A 20,234-nucleotide genomic window follows, 5' to 3' on the forward strand; every position below is an offset into this window, starting at 1 on the left:
GTCAAACGCAACTGTCAAGCTGATTGCTGTTCATCTCTGAACACACATTTTGTAGTGTTCAATTCTTCCCATAGATCTAATATGAAACACCCCTTCAAGGCTGAATCCAGACAAAATTTGAAATTGAAATGCAACCCAGAAAACAAGGGAATTCCATGAGATAAGGCAAAACAAACAAACAAATCCCTTCCTGAAACACCTCATTACGTCTCTTAATGAAACAACAACACACCTATGGGAAAATCGTAGAATAGAATCACAGAATCATTAAGGCTGGAAAAGACCTCTAAGATCTTCTAGTCCAACCATCAACCCAGAATGAGGAACATAAGCACTGGTCATAGGCTAATTGACATGACCATGACACCCAGACCACGTTGGGCAGCCATGCTACTCCCACTTAGCGAGCTTTCAAGAAGCATAACTGCCAGCTGGTTCGTACTACAACTCACAGAATGCTGACAAAACAGCTGACTCTCTCTTGAAGTTAAATATGCTGGGGCAGTTGTGGTCCAGTCACCACAGTCTTCAGTCAGCTTCTCTCATGGGCTGATGAGCACAAGAACAGCACTGAGCTTTGCTGATGCTGCCTGGGTTTCCAGGTGTTCACAGCTAGAGCAAGAAAATCTGAAAAAAAAAATTAAAAATACAAAAAAAGACCGTAATAAAACATTTTCTTTTCTATTGTGGCCTAAGGTTTCATAGCAAATCGGAATCACAGTACATTAGGGTGAAATTGTGCCCTGGGTAACTAAGGGAGTTAAATATCTTTAATCTTCATTTATTCTTCCATGTGACACATTCACTAAAAGTGAATGTGATGTTTCTGAGGTTCTTTCCATTTTCCTTTACAATTCTGAAAGTGTCCAAGCTTTCTTCTTAGCCCAACAGTCGTGCTCCTTGTTTTGCACCATCTTTCCCACTTGCAGCTGCTCACCAGCAGGTTCAGAGCCCAGGGTTACAAGATACAGGATCCAAGCCATAGTAGGACTGAATTGGCTACTTGTGATGGTCAGCAAATGCAAGAACAACGTCATACAGGTTTGGAGTTTCCTCTCAATCCTTTCATAATTCAGACGTCTACAGATACCTTTGGTAGACCAAGTTGTCCTTGGAGAGTCTAGGTCTCACCATGGGAAGCTTACAGGACCAGTTCAGGTTCCTAGGCACAGGTGTTTGTTTGGGACCTCTTCAAACAACTGATTTCTGAAACTGTTGAGTCTCCAGGAAAGAAGAGACTGAGAAGCAGCCCTTCTACCTAAAAAATGACAACATGGGAGGGGGATCTCAGCAGAATCAATTTGGATTTGACTGACAACACTTTAGAGGTAGGAATGTGGCACCTGATGGAATCAGCTAAAAAGCCCTGAAAATAGGAAAAAACAGTACTTCTGTCTTCTTTGAAAGTATTGCAAAGCTCTGCTGTGCATTTTTATGTTTTAGCAGAAGAGTTGAAACCGGACTTAAAAGCTGTGGGCAAATGATAGGTTTTCGTTACATTTTCTTTGACAGTCTCTGAGACTTTGATGCTCCTACCCAGGGAGACAAGCATGGAGGAGGGCTGTGCATGGCCGCAATGGGAAGAGGAAGAAGGCAGGAAGGTTTAGCTGAAAACAAATACACACATTTTAAAACTCCTCATCTCCTCTAAACAACAGCTGTTCCTTACAAACCTTCCTCTGGAATCAAAGGCAGCAGTCACACCTTGAAGGACTTCTGTGGAGAGAAGAAGTTTCCCCTCCGTCCATGTTTTTCCAGATCCACTCTCCTCTTCTTATAAGTTTCAATCCCATGTGCTCATCAGAGCCAAAAAAAAACCTGTTTGAAACACGATCCACAGATCTGCCCACAGGGCTGCTATCAGGACTCAGTCTGCTCTTCCTCAATACTTCTGTGGGCATTACCAGCTTCCAAATGCAGCCAACACAGGTGTCCTTCAAGCAGGTGAAGTCACACTGCACTTTCTTTCATTTTCTCTGTGTTCGGGCAATTCTCTGTTATCAGTAATGGGAAGAAGTTGTCCCTATGTTTTATCAGCACAGAAGTGAGTTTGCCAGCCTGGCTTTTCCAGCCCTGAGTGGTTCTGGTATCACACCTGGTGCTGGTACCTGTATTGATATTGCATCAGTTCCGGTACTGATTGGAATAATTTGCCCCAGAGGACAAAAACATTAACATTTGGCGAGGGGAAGGAAGCCTGAGAACACACGGGTCATTTCAATCAGCACAGCGTGATCAAACTCTGGGACACATCTGCTCAAAGCATCTGTGGTGTTTAAACATTTGCCCCAGAGCCAAAAGGCCGGGATACAGAGAATACCGACGCGTTATGCACCAGAGAAATCAGAAGTCATGTCCTCAGTGAGCACTGTGAGCTCAGCTTCAAGAAGAAAAGGTAGGAAGAGGACACAGTTTCAGAAAGGAAATGATAACTAAGGGTTTTCTACATATACTCACGTCACAGCATTGGTGGCTACTGAAGAAAAGTCAGACAGGTGATACAGAACAGGTGTGGTCATAAATACACTTCTGCTTTTTCAGAAAGCAGGTTGGGACAATAAGAGTTATTAAAACAGGACTTGTTGAGAAGACCTATTAGAAAAAATAAACAACACATTTTTAAATTAAACATAAATAATTACTGCAATTTGCTGCTGTGCGACACAACAGAAGGAACCAGCGATAACCTTTTGTAGCCTAAGAAGGCCTATTTAGGACAAGCAGCAGGCAGCGTGATTTCTAGCATGAGGGATATCTGAACATTCATATTTCACTTGTTGTGCTTTGGGGATTTTTTGGTTGGGTTTTTTTTTTTTTTTTTCCCCTTCCTCCCTTCATAAAGATGAAGTTTGGTTTGTGAATTTGCATCTGGACAAGAAATCTCTGTAGGAAGCTCTGTTGGAAAAAGCTGAGCTATGTCTCTGCTCTGAGTTTTCCTCCAGAAACAGCTCTCCCACTCAGGACTACAGAGGGAGCCTCTCTCTTGCCATAAAGCAGCTTCCCCAGCTGCATTGGCTGGATAACACCAATAATACGCTCAACAATTACATTGGGCTGCACTCACCTTTTCCTTGGGGGTCACGAATGAGGATGTTTGATGACAAACCTCTGGGGATTCAGGAACATGAAGGAAAAGGCGAGGGAAATCCTTCGGCTCTGAAAAATAAATCTGGTCAGTTTGCTGTAGCAGTTTGTAAGTACTTAAGTGAGCCAAAAATAGTTTAGCAGTTCAACGGAGCAATACAGGCACCATATCCATGCTGGGCCAGACATGTGTGTGTTAGCTGCATCACTGACCATAATAATGTCCTTAGGTGTAAGAATGGGATTCATGTGCTCCTCCAGCTGACATTTTAGTGCAATTCCATGTTAATAAAAGTGCAGCTGAAAAATTGGTACAGAAAACAACTCAGTTTAAAGCACTGAAAATGGAGGAACCCTGTGGAAGTCTCTCTGATTCTGGGGGTTGGAGGTGAACCTGTCCATGAAAGGACTGTCACCCAGCAGCACTGTCCTCCGTGTTACTACAGGCAGTCAAGCCTCGAAATGATGACAAATTGACTTGGAAATGCTCTGATGCACCTGGATGATCTCAGAAAATGAAAGGCCTGGGGGATTCCCTTCTCAGCCTAAAAAGGAAATACATGTTTATGAAAACCAGCCATGCTTCTTTTCTTTTGTTTTCATCACTGCAACAGAAATGAAACACGCACAGTCTTGGGGAGAGCCACTGTCCCACCAGCAGGCAATAACCAGACTCCTCTTCTGATGGCTTCATGGCTTCAGCACAGAACTGCAGCTGGGTTTTATCCTTCCCTTGCCCTCCTTAACTGTGGATGGACCCAACTTTCGCTTAAAGCATTCCCCAGTCTCTTGGACAATCAAATAAGCAGAGGCATGCTGTGGCCTTAAGATGTTACCCTGGGGCTTACTGGGACTAGCAAGTAGAGAGGAAGGAGCACATAGGTACTAAACAGGATGATATTTCCCACACCTCACTCCCAGCCACTATAAGGAAACACACATTTCTTGGCTCTCACAACCACCCTGTCCCTCAAGCAAGTATGTTGTTTTCCTTTCTAATAGAAGCATGAGCTACTTTAGGTAAATGCTGGATCAATACCAGCAGCCCTGGGACTTCTCATACAACATTAACAACATTTGTTAACAACGTTAACAAATGCTTCATGTTCATATTTTCTTCTTTGTTCACACTGGAGACAACTTCACAGACCCTCACTCTTTCATTCCTCCCATCCCTTAACGAAGTTCATTGAGGAGCTTCAACAAACATCCAAAACACTACAGAATGGGAGCAGAACGAGGTCAGCTGAGTGACTCATGGTCCTTCTGGAGAGCCAGGAGCTACCCAAGTTGCTGAGTGTCCGAGCATTCCAAGGGATGCAGAACAGAAGGATGGCAGTGCGAGGCCACAGGGCTGCCTGCAACCTGCTGAGCCTGGGAGGAGGAAGAGAGTGTTCCCCTGCTACCCTCATGGCTGCCTGCTCCCTGCTGGTGACAAAGCTCTTGTTTGGAGCCCTAGCAAGAAGCACTGTTTTACCTCATTGTTTCACTTCCAGCCTCTGGGCCAGAATATGACCAAACATGAATTACAATTCATCAAGAACAAGCCCCTGGGGCTGATCATCCTTCTAGAGCTCACCTTTATTCTATTACTGGGACAAAATACTTCCACGTAGATGCCTTCACATAACTAATGGAGCTGAACCTCTTCTCTGCTCCTGTAGCATCAAGTTAATAACGGATTGCACTCCCTCAGCAGGCAAAATAATCCCCTCAGAAACTCAGATGTGGAAACTCAAAGGACAAAACCAGATGTATGCAAAACATATGCAGTGCACGCAATTTCAGGCACCCTCAGAGCAGGGGCTCTTCTCACAGCCCCCTCCCTGTCTGCAGCTCCTGCTTGCCAGAGACAACAAGAGGAACCTGTGTTCTGCTGCTCCCTCTGCATGGAGATTAATTCATTGACAAGGCTCCCAGTAATGTGCCAACACATTAATTACTGTAAGAACTGTGTCAGCGAGAAGTAGGCAAGGTGACTGCTGAAAATGGTCAGAGAGAGCTGCCTATTAGCACTTGCTACCCTGTCCATTACGTGCTGAAAAACAAAGCGATAATACCTGACAGACATCTCTTAACTATCAAATATCACAAGCTGACTAAATTACTTACATAAAGCACTACTTTAAACCAGGTTTGGGGAAACAGACTAAGAGAAAACTGGCCCCACAAGCCAGTCAGTCCTGTTCCAAGTCCACGGGCCCCATCCTATGGGCACAGCTGAGTCCTGGGGAATGACAGCACAACATCTGCTTATGCAAACGAGTGCTTGATGCACAACCCTGTGCTGTCTACAGAGGCAGAGAGATGGCCACAGCCCACTTCAGATAGCACAGCTCTGCCCCATCCCTCCCTTGGAGAGTGCAGGTGAGAGCTCAGATGAACCCTGGAGCATCTGTGAGAAAATAAGACAAAGAACCAGATTACAGCTTCTCTCCATGGAGCTGGTGAGTTTACACCCTAGAAAAGAGGTAGAGAGGGAAGCACTAGGTTAATAGTTACGGCAGCATCTTGCCACACTCATGAGCATCCGCCCATAACGCTTCCCAACCACCACACTAAATCCAAGAGGGTGACCTTCCTTCACGCCCCATAACTGCTTTCTTTCCTTCCAGTCTTTTTATTTCACAGATTTCAATTTTATTTTCTCCCTTTTCTTTAGCCAGTCTCACAGCAGGCCATAGGGCAGGAATCCTTACTTATATCATCTGATATATGAAGGATATGATGGACACACGCTATAAAATGCCAAATGTCAAACCATAAGGAATCCCAGAAATAACAGTTTGGATGTCCAAAGGGGAAAGGCAGGGTATGGATGGCTCCCAAGTGAATCTCTAAGTCCACCAGAGCTGCAGAGAGAAATGTGCTTCTTCCCAGCATGGTTGTGCCCAGACTTGTAAGGCTCCTGGGGAAATCCCTATGTGTGTGTTGACAGCAATCCCTGCCAGAGGGAGACAGGCAGTGCTGGCAGCTCTTACCTTTGGAAAAGGTCCTGCAGAGCCTCTGGGTGACAGCGTTAACTGTGTCACACACCTGGAGTGATTGCTTTGGAGAAATCAGTACTTGCCGACGGAACACACAGAATGAGTGACACGGGTTTCCCTAAGGGATGTGTAGTGAGGGCTGGGAGGAAATCAGTAAAGGAAATCTGTGAGGGAACCACCTAGAAGCAACGAGCCAGGACCAGGCTGATGCTGAGCAGCTGAGAGAGGTTTGGGGCAGAGCAACGGGCCCTGGTATGCTGGGGGGGAGAGGAGGAGCTGCCCATAGGGACGGAGGGGAGATGGTGGGCTGGGAGATTAGAGAGATGTGTGGTGGGGGTGAGGAGGTGGAGGGGAAATCAGAAATGAGGGCCAGTGATTCAGATACAAATGGATTAGACTGGGATAAAGGCAGCTGGGAGGGAGTCAAAGGATGTGAGATTAAGAAGCACGCACAAAAAAAAAGCACGCACAAAAAAAGCACAGGAGAGCTGATCAACATTCAAGGGGAATGAGAAAACAGGGTCAGCTCAACGAGTTGAAACAGTGTGAGATGGGGATAGACACAGAGCAGTGCAAGAGGCTCTGGATGCATTTGTAGGTGATAAATCCATCAGCTGCTATTAAATGGAGTACGCACACTGTGCAGGTTTAAAGGAGAGACAGCTCCATCCCAGGGACACACCAGCACTGCTGAAGTGCCCCGGCTGAAGGCTCAGTCCCCAGGAACAGCCAAGCACTGAGATTCCTTGCCCTGACCCCCACGTGCTGAGCTTTATGTGGTCACCACACAGCCTGTGTGAGCTGGGACAAAAAGGTGATCGAGAGGGCTGAATGGTGCAATGAGCAGGTGACAGAAAAACAGTAGAAGTGTTGGCTCCATCCCTCCTCTGGGCTGGGAATCAACGTGCATGCCAGTTGGGTCGGGCAAGAGAGCCCATATTGGTGTGTGCTGCTCCTCCACACGCTTTCCTTTAGCACTTCTTAACAGATTCCTGCACTGCAGCTACTGTGGAATGAGTTGAAACAGATTCTGACTTCAGAAAGCAGCTCTGGGACGTTGCCTTTGCACGGTAGTGAGTGGGGAAAAGCACCTCCAAGTGAGGCAGTGGATAGTCTGACTGCAGCCCGCTTACAAATGCATACCCTAGGTCAGAAAGCAGTGCGATAGCAGAAACAATCAGCAGGAGAGCAGGTAACGCGAAAGTTCTCCTCAGATGCTGAAGAAATACACAGTTAAGTACAGCCTAAACGAGATTAACTGCAGGTCCCCGGCGCTGTGAAGCTGCTGCTTCAGTCTCATTTCACATCCTGGTGCTGCAGCCCCTTTCCTCCCAGCCCTGGAAGCGCACGGTGACCCCCTGCTCAAACACAAGCACAAGAGACTATTTTATTCCCATTATTCCTGACAAACAGAGAGGTTAAAGCTGAGAGGGGGGAAAAAAAAGAAGAAAAAGTGAAGAAGGAATGAACAAGAGGAACCTACTTTGAGCAACTGGGGTTAATCTGACTCAAAGCCTAAATCCATGTTAGCGGTTAATCCAGTTAGTAAGGCTTTCATTGGGAGCTTTGAAAAATCCTTTAACCTCTTGCTGTAAACTAGGAGCAGCTTAGCAGCTCAGTGTTCATGAGAAAAGCCTGTCAATAACGCTGCTAAGCAGGTATTTAGCAGGATTTAAGAAACAAGCATGTGACAACTCTTCTTTAATGAAGCAATTGGGCTTCTCTCCAGGATTCAAATGGTCACTGTTTTGTCGAGCCTTGCCACGATCTGCTTTTCACGTTCCAAAAGGAGATGCAGTTACGGTTTGCCATCTTGGGAAGTATTCCTTCCTGGCAACAGCACGGCAAAAAGCAGATTTCAGTGGTGGTTTTCATAAACCCAATGGATTCTTCACCCCGAGAGATCTTGTATAAAGAAGAACGTGGCGCTCAAGAAATGAAATGAACTTCACTGTAACTTGTTCCCCTTTCAGGGTCCTTTACACCATTGCAAGGAATGCAGATTGACAAATGGCTTTGACGTTTATGACTTTCTACCCCCAGTCTGAGTCTAGCAGGATAAACAGTAAACCAAGCCTTTTTTTTTTTTTTTTTTTTTTACCATCTGTCTGCAAAGTCATTACGCATTCGCTCCACCTGCAGAGATAGCCAAAAACGAGCTAGCTGCACTCCAGAAATCACGCAGCCACGTTAGCAGTGCTGTGCTCTGGTTCCTGAGTAAGGCAGAGTAGGGGGACAGGGACACGAGGCAAAAGCCCTGCCCTGGGGCCTTCTGCTCTGTACCAAGAGGTCTAACCAGGCCAAGGCCCCTCTTGGGTTCCAGTTACCCGTGCATCCCATTGCCGTTCACTTTCACAGATAAAAGGTCATTCTGTATTTTTCCCCCCTCTCAATGTTCCTCCCGAGCAGGAACGTCGCATTACCTTTTGCTATTTGCTGTGCTCAGCCAGAGCCCCACGGAACATTAAGCCGCTTTTACCGTCGCGCCATGCAGGGATGCTCAAAGGGAGGTGGATCATTGCCATTCTGCTGCTGCCTCTAATTCAAGAGAGCCAGGAGAGCGAGCAGGGTCTTTCAGAGAGAAATGCTTCGCAACCAGGCTGAGAAATCCAACGTGTAGGAAGATACGAGAGAAAATAATTCCTCCTTAAGCACCCACTCAGAATGTCAGTAGTGTACAGGTTTTGTGTCACTCGAAAGTATTTCCATTTCCGTCCATTTAGTCTCTGACTTTTTCTGCTGATAAGGGCAAAAATTTTCCAGGCACACACGCAGATATTAAAGCACTTTCACAAGGATTGCCTTTATGGGAGGCCTAACGAGCCCGTGATCCATGATCCCCCATGAATCACTCTGATAGGCATAAGGACAGCACACACACTAATTAACCTATAACTCTGCCATTAAAAAATCACGCCACCAGTTAATAAACTAAGGTAATTATTTTTCCTTTCATAAATCATATTTTCCTATAGCTCATCGAGGTATTTTCAAGCACTGTTCTATCCCCAGTCACTATCCTACGCCATTTCCAAGAAGACTTTTTAAGCAACAAAAGGATTACCTTAAAAATAGACAGTGATGAAAGCAAGTGAGCTTCCACTCAATCCAAATTCCAGCTCAGTCCTTGTTACCTTCAGGTATACCAATAGAAACTGGACTCTCTCTGCATCATGAAGAGTCATCTTCACTGCAAAGCACACGTGGAGCAGGTGCAGTTTTAGCAGATATGTTATTTCTTACTGCAGAACCTGCTGTACCCAGGTTTGCTGGAAATGCTGTTTTTCACGTGCAAGGTAGAACGTTCTGGTTTGTTATGAGCATTAATACAAAATACAAAGTGGATAAGGGCAGCATTTGTTAGATTTTTGCCACAGCTGTGCTGCAGCATCTGGATACAGGGGATAAGGTTCAAGCTGTGGAATTTAACTTTGTAAAAGCTTCAGCAGCAATCACACATAAGCAAAAGAGAAAAAAACATCCAACTCCCAGTTCCACACAGCCTTTGTTGTGCTGCAGTCACTGCCAATCGCCCAACAATGTCCACCCCAAATTTTCACCTCTTATGATTCACCCCCTTCCCAGCACTAAGATATCTAGGCCTTTTCCAGCCCAGTTGGTGCCCTAAGCCAGCCAGTGCCTCTCAGGGGCTACCAGCAGCCTGAGCTGCCAAGGAGGGCAGCACAATGGGCCCAACGGTGCCCACATCCCCCCAGTAGCAGTATGGCCCACACAGCTGGGACGTGCATTGCAGATGGCCCTGTGCTGCCCCAATGGGAGCTGCACTCTGCTCTCAGCCTGGCTGAGTCCCAGCAGCTCGCTGGCTGGCATTGCCCCGGGAGTCACCTCGAGCCATCTGCCCACTGTGCCCATCTGAGCAGACCTTCTGCTACTTCTGCTGCATGAGGAGGAGGTTGGATACTGCCAGGCTTCCTGATGCTCGCCTCTGAAAAAATAAATAACCAGGGAGAAAAGGGAGCCATTGCTCTTTGGTTCAGATGTGGTCTGGCAAGCTGAATACTGGTATGGTGCTGGGAATGAGCCAGGAAAAGGCCAGTCCTGAGGGTCTCTGCAGTCCATGCTCCTGGAGAGGAGGGAGGATGCAGTGGGATAATGTCCCCATGGCAGCACCAGCCTGCAGAAAGCACGAACCCCAGCTATGTGAAAAGCTGGATGAGACTCCAGAGAGAATCTGTTCTTCGGGTGGGTTGTTAAACGCAGGATTATGTTTTCTCAGGTGGGGATGTATCCCGTTGTGGGCCCTTCTAATCCATGTCAGTGGGAGCTGAGCATAAGGAGCAGCTCTGCGAGGAGGGCTGGGACGCAGCATCCACCTCCATCACCAAACAAGGAGACATGGAGCACAGCCCTGCTCCGGAAGAGGGTCAGGAGAAAGAGGAAGGAGGGTGACAAGGAATGAGCAGATGCAGAAAAGTTCTGAGTTCATGTTAGGCTGAAGAAACAGACTGGGTTGTGAGGAGCACAGAGCAGTCTAAGGCTCACTTCAGTTATTAATACAGAGATTTTACAAGCACACAATCTGATGATATTGCTGTGGTACCGGCACAATCACTCCCAGTCTCTGTAAACCTCTCATGGTCTCTCATGCAGTTCTGGGGTCTCTGGTTGCCTTTGAGGCTGGAGCAGTTCTTAAAAACCTCTGCAGACCCTTCTTGGAAACAGGGATCAGGAACCAACCCTCCATCTGCACCTCACAGACAGCATTCCCCACCCCAGGTCCTTCCCATCTTCTTTTCCACCAGAAAATAAGCAGCTTGCAGAGCCTCAGACTGTGACTAACTGCTGAAAATACACTTGCTGAAGAAGTGGGGATCATCTGTCACATAAGGCTGGTAAAACCTGCAGGAGATGGGAACTAAGATGGAAAGTTATGCAGCAAAGCTATGCAAAGGATCAGGCTGAGTCAGAGCCCCTCTACAGTAGCACAGTCACACATTCAGATCAAGCTCCTTGGCCACTGCTAGCACAACTGACCTTCTGTCCCGTTGTCACCTGTTGACTGACAAGTTCATCAGCCACACTGCATGCCAGGGAGATGATGAGGGAATTAATGGCACCCTTCTCCCCAGCAGCTGAGAGCTGTGGCTGTGCGGTCACAGCCTCTCTGCTCTCAGTAATCAGGGCAAATGCAGACTGAATGCACAAAGCAGGAGGTGGCTGGGCAATAGGGGAGGAATGGGAGAACATCAGGTAGTGCCAGGCCGTGGGCAGGAACGGATGGCACAGAGTTCCCCTGCGTCAGGCTTTTGGTCCCAGCAGGTTCGCTACAGCCATACTGACAGATGCAACCACCCAGCTTGGAGGGATTCAAATTAAGGTCAAAAAGGGTAATGCAACGGTGAACGAATGAATGCGTTGTTCCTGGCTCACAGTCATGCCCAGATGCATGTTCCTCTTCATTTGAGGATAATTAAAATGCATCATTTGCTTGTGTACGTGTGCGCACGTACACACACAAGTACACAGTTTACAACCCTGGAGAAGGATAAGAAAGATACAACTATAGGAACCATTTCTCTCACTGCCTCTGGAGCAGCTTTCTGTATTTTAAACTAAAGAAAGGGGAAAGGAAGATGGGAAGGGAAAGATTACCCCTTTTTCTATTTAACCTTGCTGGGAGAGGAGGGGAAGACTGTTCAGAGCCTGTCAGTCCTGAGCAGCGATTTGGCAGAACACTATTCATGCAATTTCACATTTGCAAGGAGCAGGGCTTGTAGTGCTCGTGGCTGGAATCGGGACCAGGAGGGGTGGCTTTGCCCCCCTGTCCCCATCATTCTGCAGATTAATTAGCCATTACTCTTAGTTCCACAATGTAATTTCAACCCAGATCTGCAACGGCAAACTCTGAACCCATCCGAGAGCATGGTGGCAACTGTGCCCAGCTCTTGTCCAACAACCATGAAGGTCCTGCATGCCAAAACTCCCTCTCTCCTGTACAGCATGGCTCAGCTGTGACAGATGCACTTTGCATCCTGCTACGTGCTCCCCATGGAAGCTGGCAGATGACCTTGTGTAAAACCTGACCCCCAGGAAACAAGTTTGTGTTGACAGTGGTACCCAGAAGCTTTGACCGCAACTGGCAGCAGATGAACGCAGCGCTGGACTGAGCTGAGCACGGCCAACAAGGTTGTTTAGGAACTGAGAGACATTCACAGGACCCTATTCTCCAGTTACCCAGCAGAAGCACGCAGCCTGTGTATCTTCTCCTAAGGTATGCACATATTCTGACATTTTGTCCTAGACCCAAGACGTGCCTGCAAGCAGAGTAGGCTGTCTGAGCACCAGTCTGTGCATCAGGCTTGTAAAAGCTGTTTTGGCAAGCCTCTAACACTGTGTTAGTGTCTGTCAGTGGGTACAAAAGCACACGGATGAGATGACAGAACGCTGTTTGATCACTTTAAATTTGTGATGTTTAGGCGGTTGTGTATTCCCAGCTAGAAAATGCTAAGCCCATCAGTTATGTCCTCGCTGTTCTCTTCGTGCCATCTAATCTACACTGGCCTTCCAGCCAGAGCACTGCCCTAAATTGCCACAAAGAGTTAGCTCTCCATTACACAGCTCAGTGGAGTGAGGGGCAGAGACATCTGTGTGCACTGCTCAGCGTTACTCAGCACAGGATCCCCAGGCCTAATGAGCTTGGACACTGCACTGAATCCTGGCTGACTCCTGGTCTCCAGCTCATAAACCTTTCAAGAGTGCCAAGGCACACAGGCAGCCTCCTCCCCAGGCTGGTCCAAGGGCTGCTGCCTCCATCTCAGCCATGCCTGATGTATTACCAGGGCTGCAAAGCCCACGTCCATAGCCCCAGCTGGACCAGGGCTGGCTCCATCCCCTAACCTAACAGCCTGCCTGCACTGCCTGCCTCTGTTCTGAGAAGCTGAGTGAGGGACAAGCCAGCAAAAGTCCCACAGGCCTTAGTAATACAGTGTCTCGTTGCTGATTGTCGTAATTATGGGTTCTGCATTAGGGGCTTTAAGAAGCCTGCGGATCACCATCACTTTGATTTACTTCAGGATTTGGTCCTCACATAATGCTGTTAGCAACTGGCATGGATGTATTCTAAGTCTGTCTATAAAGTCTTGCAGCTGCACAGATCAGGAGCTGGGCACAAACAGCAAGATAAGTCAGTCTGGGCTCTGTGCTGATGTGAGTGGTTCTGCATAGAGCCAGCTTTGTTTTTCCTTCTTCCAGAGACTGATGGAGTCTTTAATTCTGAGAAAGCTGGGGTGGAGTGGGAGGGGGACAGGGACAATCCTGACCTTTGGATCTTCGTATTGCTCAGACATCACTACTGGCCCTGTCTGATGGTGAGACCTGCAGAGGCTGGCCAGAAACTCCCGGAGTTCAAGTGCTCATTAATTTGTCAGCGTTCACACTTGGGATTTCATCAGGCTAAAACTAATGTAGAGAAAAGATCATCTCCAGAGAAACTACAAAACAAAGAGCATGGTGACATTTCCATCCTGCCTCCCCCTATTAGGGACCTTCTGCTAAACACCAGCTCCCAAAAGAGCCTGCCAAACCTCAGCTATTATCAGTCTGCCTTTCCACTACTTGTCCCAGCGACATATTTCTCTCCAGGGGTGGATCAGTGCAGCACCTGATGGCTCGATCTGGACTTGGATCTCCTTCTCCAGCACACTGCCATGCCTTTAGTGCTGTCACCGGGTTGTGCTCGCTCCTCTCTGGTGCAGCAGCGGTGCAACACTTTGACACTGTCTCTGCAGAAGGACAGAGCCCAGGATGCAGATCTCAAAAAGAAAAAGGCAGAGGGCATAGCCTGGGCTGCCACTGCCACATCTACATGGATAGAGAAGCAGCCCTGTATCCCTACCGATGCTCTTGGCTTTCTTCACTCTCCTTGCCTGCTCCAGCACCCCTCTGTTTGCCCGTGAGTGCCCAGAACAGCACCAGGCTCCCCAGCCTCTCCTGCCATCACAGAACATACGACCATACAGCCGAGCCGCGTGAGACCCCATTAGGAACGGGTGCAGATGGACAAGCTGGCTGCAGCAATAAAGTCGGTTTGCAACCATTAAAAAGCAGCGAGAACAAAATGAGGCCCCATGCAGTGCCGCTGCCATTACGAAAGCAACAGCAACAGCAAACAAACACGGGAGTGCATGGAAATTTCTGCCAGGAGGGTCCGGTCAGGAAACGAGGCACATTCACAATGCAGCAGGAACCAGATAAAAAGCCATTCCAACTGCAACTTTACCGTGGGTCTTTAAACCAGCGCCGATGTTTGATCCCACCACTTACGTTAAAAATGCGTAACAAAAGGGGCCATTTCCCCATCCTCACTATAAAAGTGCTGCGGAATCAGGGCCGACTATTATGGGCAACTCTGCTTAAAGACATGGTTAACTGCTGCACTGAAGTAATAATCCTGCCGCTAAATCCAGAATTTAAATGCCCCAAGGGCTTAAGGGCTGTCAGGAGCCAGAATTCATTTCCAGAGGTTTTATTTAGTCGCAGCAGCAATTTTACCTGAGGGCGACAGTAAATTTGAAAAATACAGGACTAATAATTTAACAGAATTGGCTGCGGTATTTTTGTAGAGGCGCACAATCACGCACACAAAGGCTGGATGAAATGAGTTCTGCGCATCGCCCGATCGCAGCCTTCATTTGAATGAAAATGATTAATGGGACCACAAAGAGAAAACACAGCGCAGCAACAAAACAAATCAGCGCTGCCTCCTAAAGGTCAGAGCAAACCTGCCTCCAGATTTGGAAACCATCTCCTAGGACAACAGCAGGCGTCTGCTGCGGCATCCACCTCCTGCCTCTCCCAGCTCATAGGCACTCATTTCCAACACCCCAGGCGAGCAGCCAGAGATGCAGGACATGATTGGAAGCAGTGATTTATACCGCCAGCTCTCTAATTTCAGAAGGCAACCTTTGCCTGTCTGTATATTAAGCGTTATTTGCAACCATAGCATCGTAGAATCGTTTGAGGCGGAAGGGACCTTTGGAAGTCATCTGACCCGACTCCCCTGCACTGAGCAGGGACACCCACAGCTCCACCAGGTGCTCAGAGCCCCTCCAGCCTGACCTTGGCTGTCTGCAGGGATGGGGCATCACCACCTCTCTGAGCAACCCATGCCACTGCCTCACCACCCTTACTGAAAAAACCTCCTTCTTTATATTGAATCTAAATCTCCCCTCTTTTAGTTTGAAACCATTTCCCCTTGTCCTATCACAACAGACTCTGCTAAGGAATCTATCCTTTTCCTTCTTACAGCCCCTTTCGATACTGACAGGCCACTCTTGAGTCTCCCTGGAGCCTTCTCTTCTCCAAGATGAACAGCCCCAGCTCTCTCAGCCTATCTTGTAGGGTTGGTGTTCCATCCCTTGGATCAGTCAAGAAACTAAGAGATCTTTTACTCAGTACCTCAGTTCAGCTTGGAAGATGTTTTCCTTCAGGGTAGAGCTGGGGACCCGGTGCTGCAGGTAGGTAGGATTCCTATCACCTGTAAGAAAGAACAACACCACAGCAGTTCATAGAAGCGCTTGCCTCATTGTCTCTGTTCCAGGCATGAGCAGGGCAAACAGCATCATGTTCCAGCATCATGCCCAGTCACAGCCCTGGGGACACTGCTCTGAGGAAGTCTCCAAACTGCTATTTTGGAGAGAGAAATGAGTGGTGGTGAGACAGGGCCAAAGAACTGAATTAAACTTATTAACTGTGAGGTTGCCTTACAGGAAAACTATAGGATTTAAAGCCATTGATAACTCACCTCCACTACTGTAATTGAGAAATATGTTCTTTTTTTTTTTTTTCTTCATTAATAATTGGGATGGAACAGATGGTGAAGGCTGTGTTTAATGAAATACGTCCATTCAATTAACCCATGCCACTGGGGATTGGGCAATGCAAAAAGCATCACCTCCTGCTGCTGTGCCGGGGTCCTCCTGCCCAAAGCCACACACCTGGGCAAGGACTGGGATGCTGAGGGCAGGGCAGGAGGCACAGGTTGGACCTGCAAAGCCCTGCTCAACTGCTAGTGCTGCTGCCCCAGAAGCTTTGAAAGGAAAGATCTGGTCTATCTGATAATTACAAATGAGAAGATTGTAGGGTTCAGCCAACACGGTGCTGTAGCAAAGGGAATCAGCCACCAGACACTGGGGAGGGGAATCTCCATTCATGCCTTGGTTTCCTCATCTGTAGAGGTGAATATTTTTTAGTGCTCTGTGAACATCGCAGTGTGGGGTTTTCTGACAGCTTGGAAACCATCCATCAATCAACACAGCTTCCTAAGGCAAAGCATGACATTTCATTTCAGATCTTTGTCGGAAACAAAGTTTTGCTATTTGGCTTTTTTAAAGGGGATAAACGACATTTGGAAATAGACAAAACCACAAAAAAAAAAAACGGTGTGGGGGGGGGGGGAACGACAGACGGACGGTTTTGTGTTTGCTCAACTCTACCAATAGTGAATTTACCATGAGAAACAGGCAAAAAGATGCAAAGGCCCAGAATTAGATCAGCCGAGTTTAGAGTAAGTATTTACACGCAGGTAAATAATTGCTCCCTAATCCCATTTTAGCTGTTGCAAGATCAGAGGGTCTTCAAGGCTGTGGCAGCAGTGGCTTCAGCTGAAGAGAATTCATGACATGGCAGCTGGAGTTATTTTAGCAGTTTAAAGGCAAACCATTACTGATGTTTCATTCCCGGATGATGAACCGATGCATTTGTCCAAATGAATCACTTTGGCATCTGATTGCTGTTGTTTTCATTTTTGCTGTTTTTTTTTTTTAAGTAAGATAAACAAAAAGAAAATTAAAAAACCTTTTGAGTTGGGAGATGAAATTTTTGTGTTCTATTTTGGGGAATAAGAAAAAGAGAGAAATGAATGTGGAAGAAAGGGATTTGTTCCATCAGGAAAAGCACTAATTTGTTCAGGATTCATTGAATCACTCCCTTTTTTTGTCCCTTTCCCAGCTCAGGAAGGGGTGCACTCAGATGCTTCCCACGCTCAGTCGCTGTGTGCTATTGATCTCTACAGCACAGCGAGGAAAACAAAATGCTTCTACAAGAAGTATCTATTCTCTTCCATGATGCCTTCTTTTTCCATTTTGCAAAAGAAAAAAGGCACAAACAAACAAATGGATTGGTCCTTGTGGTGGTGGGGAAATACTTACAGCAGTGAGCAATCAGATTTATACAGGCGGAGTACACCTCCTGGCCACCCTGCCAGCCCCAGCTGAAGTGTGGCACACACAGTGACACATAACACAAAGTTCCCCTGGGGAATGTGCCAGTCAACGCAGGCACGCATGAGGGAGCACCCAACACGCCCTCTGCCACTCAGCAGCCCCATGAACCCAGAAGCCTGCAGTGAGCCATACTCTGCTGGAGCTCCCTCGGGTTTGAGCAGCAGCAGACACCTCCCAGGTTCCCCCAGCCCTCTCCCAAAACACATCCTTCAGACATCCCCACTTTCTGACCCAACTATGTCTTCCCTTCCTCCATTACAAAGGAGAGGGATGCCTCTTTTGAGCTGTTTCATGGGGCTCTTCTGCCTCCCAGCCATACCACCCCTGGAACTAATCTCTCCCTGGTGGCATCACAGACATTTTCTGATGTTTGTGACTATTCCAACAATGTCTTGAGCAAACGAGTTTCCAAGTGCAAGGCAAAATGACAAACTCTTGCTAGGCTTTCATAATGAATATTAAGTTGCCAGCTGGTGGAAATTCCCAACTCTCTCAGTTCTCCAAATTTACTGTCAACGTTAATCAGCCAAGACCAGGGAAATCATTCCATTTTCACTGAATATACATTCTTTCTCTTCCTTTTTTAACAATATCAACAAGACGATAAGTGCAAAAATATTATTATACGTGAAACTGTATTTTATCAGCAAAATGTACTAGCACATAACTCATACAGAATACAGATTGCAAAAAACTGACCAGGTTCACTCAGTGATGTTCATGGCAGCAGTTTCAGAGAAGCATCCTAGATCTTGCTGTGATTCATCCTATCCTGAGAGCAACTCAGGATCTGAACTCTCTTTGTGTTTTGGAGACACTCTGATTTATCTTCAAATCTGCTGACCTGGAGGGCACAGCTTTTGTCCTCCAGGATGTTTCAGCAGCAGAATCAAATCATTCCACTCTTTCCTAATGCTCCCAACTGGGATGCCACAGGTTGGCTGTGCTGACATAACTGCTGACTGTGACTACTGCAGGTGGCTAACAATAGGACTCGAGAAAAAAAGGATAATTTTGCATCTGTAAAGTGAAGGCATGCTAGATTAAGAAGTACATAAATAAAGCGCAGCCTTCCCAAAATGCTGGATTCCAGAATCAAATCTCTTCATCCATTTGCCCATGCCAAGTCACAATGGCTGACGGGCAGGTGGAGGTGCCTCTTCACCCAGGGTGCTGGTCTTGGCCAAAGCAAAGGAGCTGGTTCTGCATTTGTATCCTCTCCATAACAGCTCCAAGGAAGGGATGCTTTCTGACAGCTTGACCACCTCTCATGCTCACAAGCTGCCTGCCTCGTCATTGGCAGAGTCCTCAAGCAGATCCAGCTGCCCAGACAGAGCTGGCTCATACTTCAGAACGTGGCAGGCAGCCAGAGTAGCAAAGAGACGTGCTGGCTTTTCCCTGCACAATCCCCTAACAAGGAATCCTGATGTTCACAGGCACAGCTTTCATTCCCTGGGTCCCACATGTCATTGGGCAGTGACTCTGATCATCTCCGAGACTCCCCTTAGCAGAGAAAAACAACCTTTTCCTTACCTCTTGAGATGAATACATCAGCAAACATCACTAAACAGAAGTTCGCCTGGGCTGGAGTAGCAATTCCATGCCACAGGAGGTGAATTCTATCCTTGCTATTTTAACATCTGTCCCTGTCAGGATTTGTGCCTTTGCTTAAACATCCAAACCAGATGCCGCCAGGGGCAATGAGTCATGCTGAAGGTGTTTACCCATTTGGCCACTGGGGACGGAAAACATAATATTTCTATTACATTTCTAGCCATCCTACCTGCTTTGATCCAGGTGTTGAGCACAGGTTGTCTTCAGATGTTAAACTGTGCCCACAGACGTCTCCCACATCCCCTTCTCTTTGGATGCCTGAGTTTTACAAGAGCTGCATATACATAACTGCTTCCAAATCCCTTTCAGACACAACATTTTAACCTAGAAGTCTTTGCTAGCCATCCTCACTTGGAACGGTGTGGACAGAAGCAATCACAGTTTAATGGCACAAGCTACGAAACACTTAACGTGCCACTGGGCAGCAGCCATTACAGCTGGCTGGGAAAGACTCAGGCCTGTAGCCTCCCCAAAATTTCTACCACTTTCTGATCTCTGTACATTCTGGAATAGGATGGAGTTTGGGAAAAAATAAGCAGCAAAGATCAACCAATTTCACAGGCAAAATGGTGCTTGCAGCTTGCCACAGAGAGTCCACAGTATCAAAACACAGTTAAGTAGTTGCACATCAACAAGCTTTCCTAATTGCTGCAAGGAGCAATTCAATTATGTTTTCAACATTGAAATGAGTCATTATCAGTCTATAGGGGGAAATTCTGTTTGTGGGGTCGTGTTTTTTTATAGCATGTGCTATCTTCTTCCCAAAAGTTAGCTATTTTACTGATGGTGATATTCTTTTTGGATGGATTCTTCCCTTAGGAACTAAATGGAGTAGTTTCTAGTTATAGGAACATTGTTCTGCTGTAGATCAGAAAAGCCCAAAGATGCACTCTCCAATCTGGGGTTACAAAAACAGAAATTTAAGGTCCCTTCTGCCTTATGACATTCAGCTGCTTCATAATCAGATGATAGGTAATCATCCTTGCATTGGAACTCTAGTCTAGATAGGACCTAAAGCCTAGTACCTCAGCTCAGCCCACTGACAGCTGCTTTTCAAGAAAGAAGCAACTCCCGTTATGAAAGCAACTGGGATGAAAGGTGACAAAGACATTTTGAAGATGCTCTGAATAACAGATGCCAGAAGAATTAAATACACGTATCCCAGGCATGGAAGCACCAGTTTGCGTCTACTTGTTGGGTGACTGAGAAGAACTGCGAGCTACAAGAACACTTGAACCCTTCCCATGGAGAGAGAGCTCCATTCTTATTATTCCTACGGTGATTTGAAAGCAAGATGGTTGCAGAG

The 20,234-nt window shown here is 46.9% G+C and overlaps 1 long non-coding RNA gene across 3 annotated transcripts in view; it reads right to left on the minus strand.

The window, feature by feature from the left end:
* The window catches only part of LOC107054528, an 84,980-nt gene that overhangs the window by 1,820 nt on the left and 62,926 nt on the right, over nucleotides 1-20,234 (minus strand). For 2 of the 3 annotated variants that reach the window (XR_001468878.3, XR_006931400.1), the window contains exons 5-8: nucleotides 15,489-15,567; nucleotides 3,065-3,156; nucleotides 2,458-2,592; nucleotides 453-627 (exon numbers count right to left, since the gene is read on the minus strand). This is a non-coding gene — a long non-coding RNA (uncharacterized LOC107054528). Of the gene's footprint in view, nucleotides 1-452; nucleotides 2,593-3,064; nucleotides 3,157-15,488; nucleotides 15,568-20,234 lie in introns of all 3 variants that reach the window. The other variant, XR_006931399.1, reaches the window with a different exon arrangement.

Source organism: Gallus gallus, chromosome 13 (assembly GCF_016699485.2).
Source record: "Gallus gallus isolate bGalGal1 chromosome 13, bGalGal1.mat.broiler.GRCg7b, whole genome shotgun sequence".
NCBI lineage: Eukaryota > Metazoa > Chordata > Aves > Galliformes > Phasianidae > Gallus > Gallus gallus.